At 41.4% G+C, this 9,964-nt stretch overlaps 1 long non-coding RNA gene across 1 annotated transcript in view; it reads right to left on the reverse strand.

Moving 5' to 3' along the window:
- The window catches only part of LOC137674534 (uncharacterized), a 33,472-nt gene extending 24,080 nt beyond the window's left edge, over positions 1–9,392 (reverse strand). Inside the window, exons 1-2 of the long non-coding RNA XR_011049825.1 lie at positions 9,069–9,392; positions 2,981–3,062 (exon numbers count right to left, since the gene is read on the reverse strand). This is a non-coding gene — a long non-coding RNA (uncharacterized lncRNA). The remainder of the gene's footprint in view (positions 1–2,980; positions 3,063–9,068) is intronic.
- Between the last annotated feature and the right edge of the window lie 572 nt (positions 9,393–9,964).

Below are 9,964 nucleotides of genomic sequence, written 5' to 3' on the forward strand. Positions count from 1 at the left end.
ATGCTTTCTAATGGTAATTAAACAGTAACTTGTCTTGGATCCAAGGGCAAACCAGATTCTAGTGTGCCTGACTCATTTCTCCTCTCTGAACAAAAAGGGGAAGCATCAAACCTGTATGTGAGGCTGACTAGTGTTCTGGAAGGCTAATACCTTTTCCACTGCACCTTCTTATGTGGATATCCTTAGATAGATATCCAATACTTTCCAGTTTTTGCAGTAATTGGTTACTGGAGGGGAAAAAATGTGTTCTCTTGTGCATAGAGAGAATTTCTTCATGGTCTGAAATGTGTAATATGGCTTTTCTTACCTGTAAGATGGATTGAAGCAGGTCTTGAAACATGAGAAGATTTTCTTTTTCTCATAACATGGGTTAGTTAAATAGGGATGCAGAAAAATTGAACTAAGGAGCAGTCAGACTAAAAGGATCTCTCTTAATCCAGTATTTCCTTGGTATTTGTGAGACCTACTCAAATTTTTCTTTACTTATGCATGTGCAGCTTCTCTGGTACTGAGTGCTGGTATAGATGGATCAGGACTAAACTAGGATATAAACCAGGTAATAAGCAGGTTAGCAGTTGGATAACTCCCATTGATGCAATGTATATAGACATTATAGTGAGAGGAAAGCGAGAAAGTTCTTACCTCTGAAACTTAGTAACTGGTAGTGGTCAATGTTAGTGTCAGTGGTTAAGAATAAACAGCTTGTGGGGATGTGTATGTTTGGGTTTTTTCCCCCTCATTGGAAAACATTTGTGGGATCAACATAAGCTCAGGTAGGATCCCAAACTCAATGTTTATAATTGTCACAATGCTGTTTATAATGACCACAATAATCACCATCATGCTCTACTTAATTTTATACATAATCAGATGGTAACATTTTCAGCTGAAATGTTAAAGCTATTCAAATATGTTTTAATATCAGTCATTGATGTGTATCACCCTACTTTTCTGAAAAGAGTGAATAAGCTAAATTCTTCTATAATCTATTTACAAATTGCATGAATACTAACATTGTATTAACATAGAGTTTTCAGTAAGGATAGCACCTTTTTGTGTGTGCTTGTAAAGCTTAACACTGGAAGTACTTTAATACAAGCTACAGAATAATAACATTTGTTCAAATGTTTTGAATTATATATTATTATTTTTCTTTTCTAGCTTTGTCTCTTAAGGATCATGTTGTTGCACATGTCCTGTTATCTGTCCCTTATAATAACTTCTAGGGCCAAGAGAGATGTAGGGATCTCAAAGGTAGGACACAGCAATCATTTCTGTTCTGAAGAGGGAAAAATACACAGACAGACTCATGCTGTATTAAAGAATGCAATCTGAACTCAACCTGGGGATCAAAGAACCCACAAAAGAAAGCCCCAGATTTAGCTCAGTTCAAGTTTCTCTTCTATGTCAGTTTTCCGACAGTCATCAGTAAGGGATGACCTCATGAAGCAGAATTGTGATAAAAACATTGAAAATAATTCAGTCAACAAGCCTGGAAAACAGGCTTCAATAACCTTGCTGTTTAAAATGATGCATTTTAGCTGGAGCTATGAGATGCACTGCATTTCTTCCCTGGGTGAGATTGCAGTGATATGACTGTAATACGATAGGGAAATGTCACCCTCCCTCTTCTTTTTTTTTCCTTTCTCCGTCAAGGCTTGTCAAATCGTCATAAGATAGTTTTTCTATCTATAGTGTGTATTAATAAGGAGTACCAGAGAGTAGTTGTGATCTTATTTTTCTTTCTGCATTTTTATCATATTTGGAAGCAAGTCCTTTTGTTTGTTTACAAATTGCTGAATTTAGTTTTACGTTGTTAGATAAAAATTGGTAAATCTAACTTGACACCTACATTCAGTTAACCACAGGAAGTTTTTCACTTGGCAAACATTGCAACATTTGAAATATTCCTTCCTTCCTGATACTAAAGCTAACTTTTCTCTATTCTAAAATTACATTTAGTTGCATTCTCTTTAGAGACACCTCGTTGGCAGCTGTTACATTAAAAAGGGGAGACATTGGATTCATTGCAATTGATCTATTGTAAAAATAATTTACAAACTAAGTAACTTTTGGTTACAATGAAGTAATCTCAGTTATATAAGATGACCTTTCTAGGTACAAGACATTTTCAAGTACAAGCCACCTGTAATCTTACAAGACAAAATGCAGAGACTAAATTTTTAGATAATAATTTTTTAGATAGTATCAGTGACTCATACAGAGCAACTGATTAGAAAGTCTGCAAGAGGAGATGCAACCCTTGCAATAATTTGGTGTGGATCACAGGGTTGATCAGTGTGAGAAAGAGATGCTTAGGCTAGAAGTCTTCAGTTCAGAAAAGAGACAACTTGAGATGTGACAGAGGTTACAAAACCATTAGTGAGATGAGATAAAGACTAGCTGTTCAGCACCTTTTCTAATACAAGAACTTCGGAGGCACCGTATAAGCCTAACAGAGTCAGGACATGCACTTGATGCAATACATGGCAGACTTGTGAAGCTTCTTTCCAAAGGATATTAAAGGTCTACTTGAGCTGAGAGAGTGAAGTGGTATATTTGGAGAAAGTGGTGTATATTTGTAATTTGTGCCTTGCCCTTCCTCTTTCTTACCGTCTTATGTGGCAATGTTGAAGGCAGTGTGCTAGTCCAGCTTTTGGTCTGACTTGATCGAACTGATCTCAGTTTTGTATGTTATGTCCTGATTTGGTACATAAGAAAGGATGTGACCTTGAAGTAGATTTTGAATATGATTTTGTTGGTTTTGCCATGCAGAAAACCTGCTGGATATTTGAACCACAGTAAACACAGTAACACTTAAAGCAGGTGTCACATAGCTAGGTTGTCACATAGCTAGGTTGTAACCATCTGTCTTCATGCTTCTACTGACAGATTCTGTGATCAACAACATGTGCACTGTGGACCGGCAGGGGATAACTTCATTGTGCGTGTCAGGTACGCAGCAGCATCTTTCACTGACCTGGTAAATGGACTTAAGTAATAGGCTTAAGTCCCTTCTTTGTAGACGTGACCCTGTTCCATCCAAGTCTGCACTGAGAATCCTGTGGAAACAAATTGTATAAACACAGGAGACAAAGAATTTTCTCTCCAATGTTTCCCAAAATGGGAAGTGGGCATGCTACTCTAGAAATGGCACAAGAAATACTCGGAAAGGGCATGGAAGTGGGTCTAGATTTGGAAGCAGCACAGCTTTGTCTGCCTGGTTGATGCTTTTTGGGCTAATTAGGGACAGAAACTGAATGACAGAGTTCATCTGTGGAGAGAAAAGGGGTTGAGCAAGACAATTAGGAAATGCTGGCTTAGGCAGGTCTCTGTGAGAGTAAAAAAGAGGAAAAACTCTACTTTGTGCCCTTAACTTGGCAGCAGACAGCACTGCTGCACTGACTCATTTGTTAAGGATAGATGACTATTAAATTTTTTACCACTGACTTGACTCTTGCAAGAACCCTTGAAATAGCACAATTAGTATATTACCATGATATTTGGGGGCCTTCTACTCTCATTGAAGGAAAGATCATTGACTCAGTTTCCAGCTGAACTGGGCTCTCAAGAGGGGTGCATAGGGATACTGGTAGGCCAGTACTTCTGCAGTACTTTCCTGGCTGAAACTTCTTAACCTGACTGATACGCTCAGGCATGCCAGAAGGAGGCTGCTTCTTTTTTTTTTTTTTTCCTTGGCAGAAGTTGCTGGCTTATGTTTAAAAGAACTGTTCTGGAGCTTGGAATTTTAATTATTTTGAATCAATTTTTGGTTAAATTGTTGCTATTAAATAAAGTATTCGTCTTCTGGAAAAGACATTTAACTGGCTGGGAATAATCCTCCTAGACAGTGTATTTATTTATTTCAGCTTAAATCTGTTGCTGCTAGGCTTTGGGTTTCTTTTCCTGAAGAAACACTAGGAGGAGGGGTAGAAACAGAAGAATAACATAAATAAAATTTTTGTTCTGAACTAATTGCCTTGTTCTGAATCGCATAAACCATTTGATCTTTTTCACTACAAAATTTCATGGTAGAAGGATCATTAATATTAAAGATAATATGAAATGCAAAAGTATTTATTGCATTTTAACTGGAAGCTTCTCTTTGCATGATATTTTACTTTTCTTGTTTCACAGCTAAAACTAGCATGTAGCTGAATATGATGTAGCAGCAATACAGGCATAAGTGATGATAAGTTGCAGCCCAGTTTGATTGAAAAAATAGAGAATTAAGGTAGCTTCAGTCCCACCATCTCAAATATATGTTACTCATATCTGTTCTTTACTGTACTTGTAATTTCCACAGGCCTTTTCACTTCACTCTATCTCTGTTTGCTTCTCAGGATGGAAAGCCTGTATGCAAGCTTGGAAGGAACTGCCTGTATTAGTGCAGTCCCTTGAAACCACAGGCTCCTCTGTAGGAGAAACTGTCCAGGAGGATTCCCCAGGACTTGCGCTTTGTATTTGATTTCCTACAAGCCACAAAATTCCCCATTCCCTTAAAACAATATATGAGCATTTGTACAAAAGAACTAAATTACCAAAGTCTGCAGGAAGGGCACTGCCATGTCTCCACTTCCCTCGAGAGCTGGGAATGTGCTTATGGTGAAATACAGCATGAGTTTTTTCACTAAAGAAACACTACAGTTTATACTATTATTTCTACTCCTACCCAGAATGTGAAACAAGTGTGGTTCCCAAAATCATATTGGCATTTGTGTCTAGGTTCTGGACTTCTCTCCCTATTTTTCTGAAAGTATATCTTAATTTCTTAAACCTGATGTTCTTAACTGAACATTATTCAGTATAATCCTTTTCTTATGGTCTTTAAGACACTAGAAAGTGACTTTCTTTAGGGCTGGATGACTGGTGAGTCTAAGGTGTGGTTTGTAGTTGGGATTCTTTATTATTTTCTTCTTAAGAATCTGCTTAGGTTTCTTATGCAAAAACTTTGTATTTCCTTTTTTACTGTAGATATTGAGCCTGAGTAAGAAGAAATATTTTCAGAGGCTGTACAGAAAGGTAGAACACTGTGTAATCATCTCATGCACACTAGCATAACTATATGTGTGTGGAAAGTGATAAGGGAAGCACAAAGGGAAAGAGAAGGGAGCTGACTTGAAGGTAAAGATGGTAGGAGTGGGTAAATCTGCCAAAGTAGCACTGCATATGTAACCATTTTGCTTGTAAATTAATGCTATTCTAACTTATATTTATTTTGGTACGTGTGTGAAAACAACTCAAAGATCAGAAAGTCATAGAAGTAGCTCAATAAATGACTAAGATACTGTATTGGATATTGAAGGACAATTGCCTTCTCTCCTTCTAAAATGTCATCTGCAGGGTGATGTGAAACTACTGCAGTCTTTACAAAACTGTGTGTGTGTTTTCAAGACAAGTTTGTGGTTTTTTTTTTCTGAATCTCCTGATCCAGCAAAAACAAAATAGGCCAAGTATGAATTTTGTTATCCATCAGTTTTTGTCTTGAAAAGAATACAAGAGTTAAGAAAAGTTAACCAGAGACATTTGAATATAATTGAAACATATGACAGCAAAATGGTCACTCAGGTAGCTAAAAATAAATTCCTTTTTATCATCCCATGTTTGAATTGAACATCCTCAGGTCCATTACAAATGCATTGTTGGAAATGATGGGTGACAGTTTCCTTCCAATCGTGGGTAATTTTTTCTAGTGAATGTGATTGAAAGCCTTCCAGGTATTGTGCAGCATCACCTGTTCCTCAACAAAAAGTAACGCTTCCACCTTGCTGGAGATCTCAAACACTTACGCAGCCCCACAAACTGCTTATCTACCTGCTCAACACAATGTGCTGAAGTTTTCATAATGGATAATAAAAGGGAAATTCTGCCTCCTTCATAATATTACCAAGCCCTTTTTCTCCAGGTAAGTTTACCAAATTCTAAGTCATCCTGTGCACAGGCTGGTCATAAAAATAAATTACACAGGTTACAACAGAACCCTTTGAACCTCTCTATAGCTTAGGCCTTAGTCTTTCCTCCCCTTTGCCTTGGACTTCCAAGTAGTTTGTACATATTTTATAAGTGACTTCCAACTGTAGTCCTAATAAAAATTCAGTGATTTAATGACTTGATATATAAGGTTCTGTTAATAAAACTTGTTTAAATTTCTAAAGTTCACCTGCATGAGAAGTGTGGCTAGAAAAGAAAAATCCTATTCTGGTGAAGCTATTTAAAAATGAAAATGAAGTGGAAATATTTCTAAAAATGTTGCTGTTTTTACAAGCCTATACTTAATGTTTTATCATGTCCATACAACAGTTATGGTGTGACTCATAGCACAGGCATATGTTTCCTGACTGATAATACTTCTCATCTACCTCTCCTCCTACAAATGCTATCGTTCAATGTGTCATTGTAATACAATCTGATAGATCACAACGACAATCAAACCAATAATTTATCAAAGCAAAACGTAGACTATAAGGATTCAAAATATGAAATAGATTGGGTCCAAAAATACCCTTGATCAGTTTGAGAACTATTCCCATAGTTTTGTGATCTGTTTCAACACCTGTGTGTATGAATTAGAGATTTGAGACAGTGGCATAATAAATATTTAGAAGCAGACAGTGCTCGTGTAAAACTTGCCATTGTAAAGCTTGAGAAGGTGAGTGAGTTTGTCGGCCAGTGGGTTGATCAGTGATCTTCTGAAGTAAGAGCTTTTGGTTTCTTTTCCCAGCTTTGATGTTGACTAACTTTGTTATGTTTTGAATTTCAGCTTTGTAAAGTGCTTTCAAACTTAATACTAAGGTGTTATTTGTGGTTGCTTCCATTACAAGGCAGGTACGTGCCAAATGCTTAAGAAATTCGTAATTCAAGTGATAAAAGAAGGAAACAGAAAAAAAATTTATGAATAAGGCAGATCTAAGTAATACAGGTAACACACCAAGAAAACATCTTTAAGAGAACAGGGGCTTGCTGATGAGACAAGGGTAACGCCCTAAGTGTACAGTGAGAAAGCGAATACGAGAGCATGGAGATGAAGGGCAATACATGAGGATTCCTCCCTGAAAGTGCTGCTATCAGCTTTGCTTGGTGCGTGGCCAAACACATCTACATTTCGGCTCTGTACTGACTCAGAGGAGAAAGGGGGAATCCCATTTGTGTCATCTTTCTTTCCCTCCTTCCTCCATGGCTGATGAACAAATTGAAGTGGTGTCTGATGCTCTGGTCCAGGACAGGGTACTGCAGTCTGACTTGGTGGTGGGTGCTGCAAGAAGCCAATGGAGAAGGACACTCTGGGAAGAGGGGGGAGGCTAGGTGCCGTAAGGTACGTCTAAGGCTTCAACACGAATGGATCGCTCATGGCAAATCACTCTGGTGGTGAGAACATAGGGCTCGCTTTCCAAATGCAAGGTATCTCTGTAATTCTGTCAGGCACTGTGACCTGTAATTATGTCCCTGTGCTGTTCTATTAATTTACACTCCTGCTTTACTTTGCTTGTGTTCAAGCAGATCCATATTATGATGCAAATTTACCAGCAGTACTACAGAATGAAGGCCAAGTTTCAAGTAAGGGTTCATAGGTGAGTTTTTGTCATACCTGTTTGAATAGCAAGTCGGAAAAAAAACCCCAAACATTCATTCAAGCCATTAATTTAACATGTTACTACAGATCTAGATTCTGTAATAAAATACAAACTTGCTGAAGACCAAATCTGTGCAGTTTTTCTGGGTGCAAACTTAGGCTTCATTTACCTGTGTGAGAGGTTTATCCCTGTATCTATCTTCCAGAACGGCTTCCCATTGAGTATAATTCCCAATACAGGCATGGTTCTGATACAAACCTGCCATTGCCAGTAGGAGCTGTTTTGCATCTAACAAATTGCCTATATTGCCTTAAGTTTATATGTATAGACCATATGGCTATTTCCAAGTAAAATAAAACATGGTGTTAATGTCTTCAGCGACTTTTTTTTTCTTAGGAAAGGTGAAAAAAGTGGTGTCTTTGGACACTATTTCACAGGATTGCAGCTGAGGTACTAGAAATCTCAAATATTTTGCCTTAAAATATGGTTTCCTTTGTAAGGATGGTGATTAAGTCCTGTCTCTGTGTCTGTAACTGCAAAGGGCATTATCTGCAAATCAACATCACACCTTGTATTTGTTCTCCTGACACATGAGCATGGATGTACTCTGATTTCACTAGAGGAGGGGGCAGCAACTTTCCCAGCTCTACAAACTTTATGTGGTGGCAAAGCACAAGGCGTGTGACAGTCCTCAGGGAGCTGAAGGGAGAAGGAGGCACATAGGAAAATGATTCCAAGATGACCGTGCAGCTCCAAGGGCCCTGTAGCTATGCTGTAATTGGGGTTAAGAGGCTAAGAAAGGCCCTGAATGAGACCCGTGGCTCACCCGGCCCTGCGTTCTGTCTCCAGCAGTGCTGCCAGGCACAGGCTGGGCTGTGTGGGGACACCACCAGAGAGCAGCCACTTCCACAGTCCCCTCTATATTCTTACTCCCCTGGGACATACCACTGGTGCGCTGTCTATGGACATGTCACCACTCATTTATCTAATCCTGTTTCAGACCAGTTGATACAATTCGCCACTTTCTTCTCCTGTGGCAACAAGTTCCAGGAATGTGTTACCTGTTGTGTAAAATACTTTTAACTGTTTCAAGCCGTTCTCCTTCTAGCTTGAATTGATGCTGTTCATTTTACTCTTCAGGGATCTGGTGAGTTTCATGTTTACTTTCTCTGCTCTCTTCATGGAAGTATTAAACAGAAAACTCAGTCCTAACTGTCTCTGGGGAAGGTGGTTCAGCTGGCAGGCGTCTGCATTTTTCAGTGTGCAGAGGCCCTTTAAATCTCTTTCTAGACATTTCTCCCTCTGCTGCAGTTGGTAGGACAGGAATAAAACCCTGCTGTCATACATACAAGGCAGCCATGAAAACACCCCATCACAGCAGGAACACGGCCCGGGGTACAATCAGTAGCTCACGGCCAAAGGGCCACGGGGCTCTGATGGCGGTCCCGAAAAGGAGGGGACGGTGACGAGCTGCAGAACCAACGCCTCGGTGCTTACCTTCACGGCTGGGCAGGCGCTGAGCTCCTCCCCTGCCCGCGGGCAGCCGAGCCGGGCCAGGCTGTGCCGTGCCGTGTCGGCCGGGCTCTCCCACCCCCGGGACCACTTAGAGTTGGTTGGTTTCATGTTGCTGTTTGTCTCCAGCTTCTTCCCACCCCCTTAAAAACACGGGCAGCCGCTCCCCTGCGCGGTGGGGTATGAAGGGCCGGTTTCCCTCCGCTGGCAGCGATCCATTAAACGACCAGAAACAGCGGCGAGAGCCAGGAACGCGGGAAACTTTTCCGCGATGATTTTGGACGTAAACAGGCCGGGAGCCGCCGTGAACATCCATTTCCCCCCCTTCCCCATCCCCGGTGGCGGAGGCGGGGCCGGCGGAGGCCCGGGCCGCTGTGCCCCCCCCCCCACCCCGCCCCCGGTCCCTCGCTGTCCCCTCCCTCCCTCCCGCTCTCACCAGCGCCCCCGGTGGGGGCAGCGGTTGCCCCGGCAGCCGCCCCCCCTACTCCCCCCCCGCAACAAAGCGCGGGCTGCTCCGAGCTCGCCTTCAGAAAAGTTCGCTTTATTGACAAGAGGGGTCCCCCCCCTGTTTACACGCACATTTATAAAATGAGCCAACCCCCCCTGACAAAAACGCAAAGGGGTGGCTGAGCAATAAATACACCTCTCCCACCCCTCCCGAGCCAGAAAGGCTTCGCGGCCAGCAGACTTTTCCTCCCCCTCCACCCCCAAAACCGGCCAGGGGAAGCCGGAGCAGCGCGTCCGTGCCAGCACCCGTCCGCGGGGGCTCAGGCGATCCTGCTGCAGAACTCGTCGAAATCCCTCTCCATGAAGAGCTCGCTCTCCATCACATCGTACTCGGAGGGGAAGTACTGCTGGCTCTCCTCCTGCGGGGGGGCCGC

The sequence above is a fragment of the Nyctibius grandis genome, chromosome 29 (assembly GCF_013368605.1).
Source record: "Nyctibius grandis isolate bNycGra1 chromosome 29, bNycGra1.pri, whole genome shotgun sequence".
In the NCBI taxonomy this organism is placed as follows: Eukaryota; Metazoa; Chordata; class Aves; order Nyctibiiformes; family Nyctibiidae; genus Nyctibius; species Nyctibius grandis.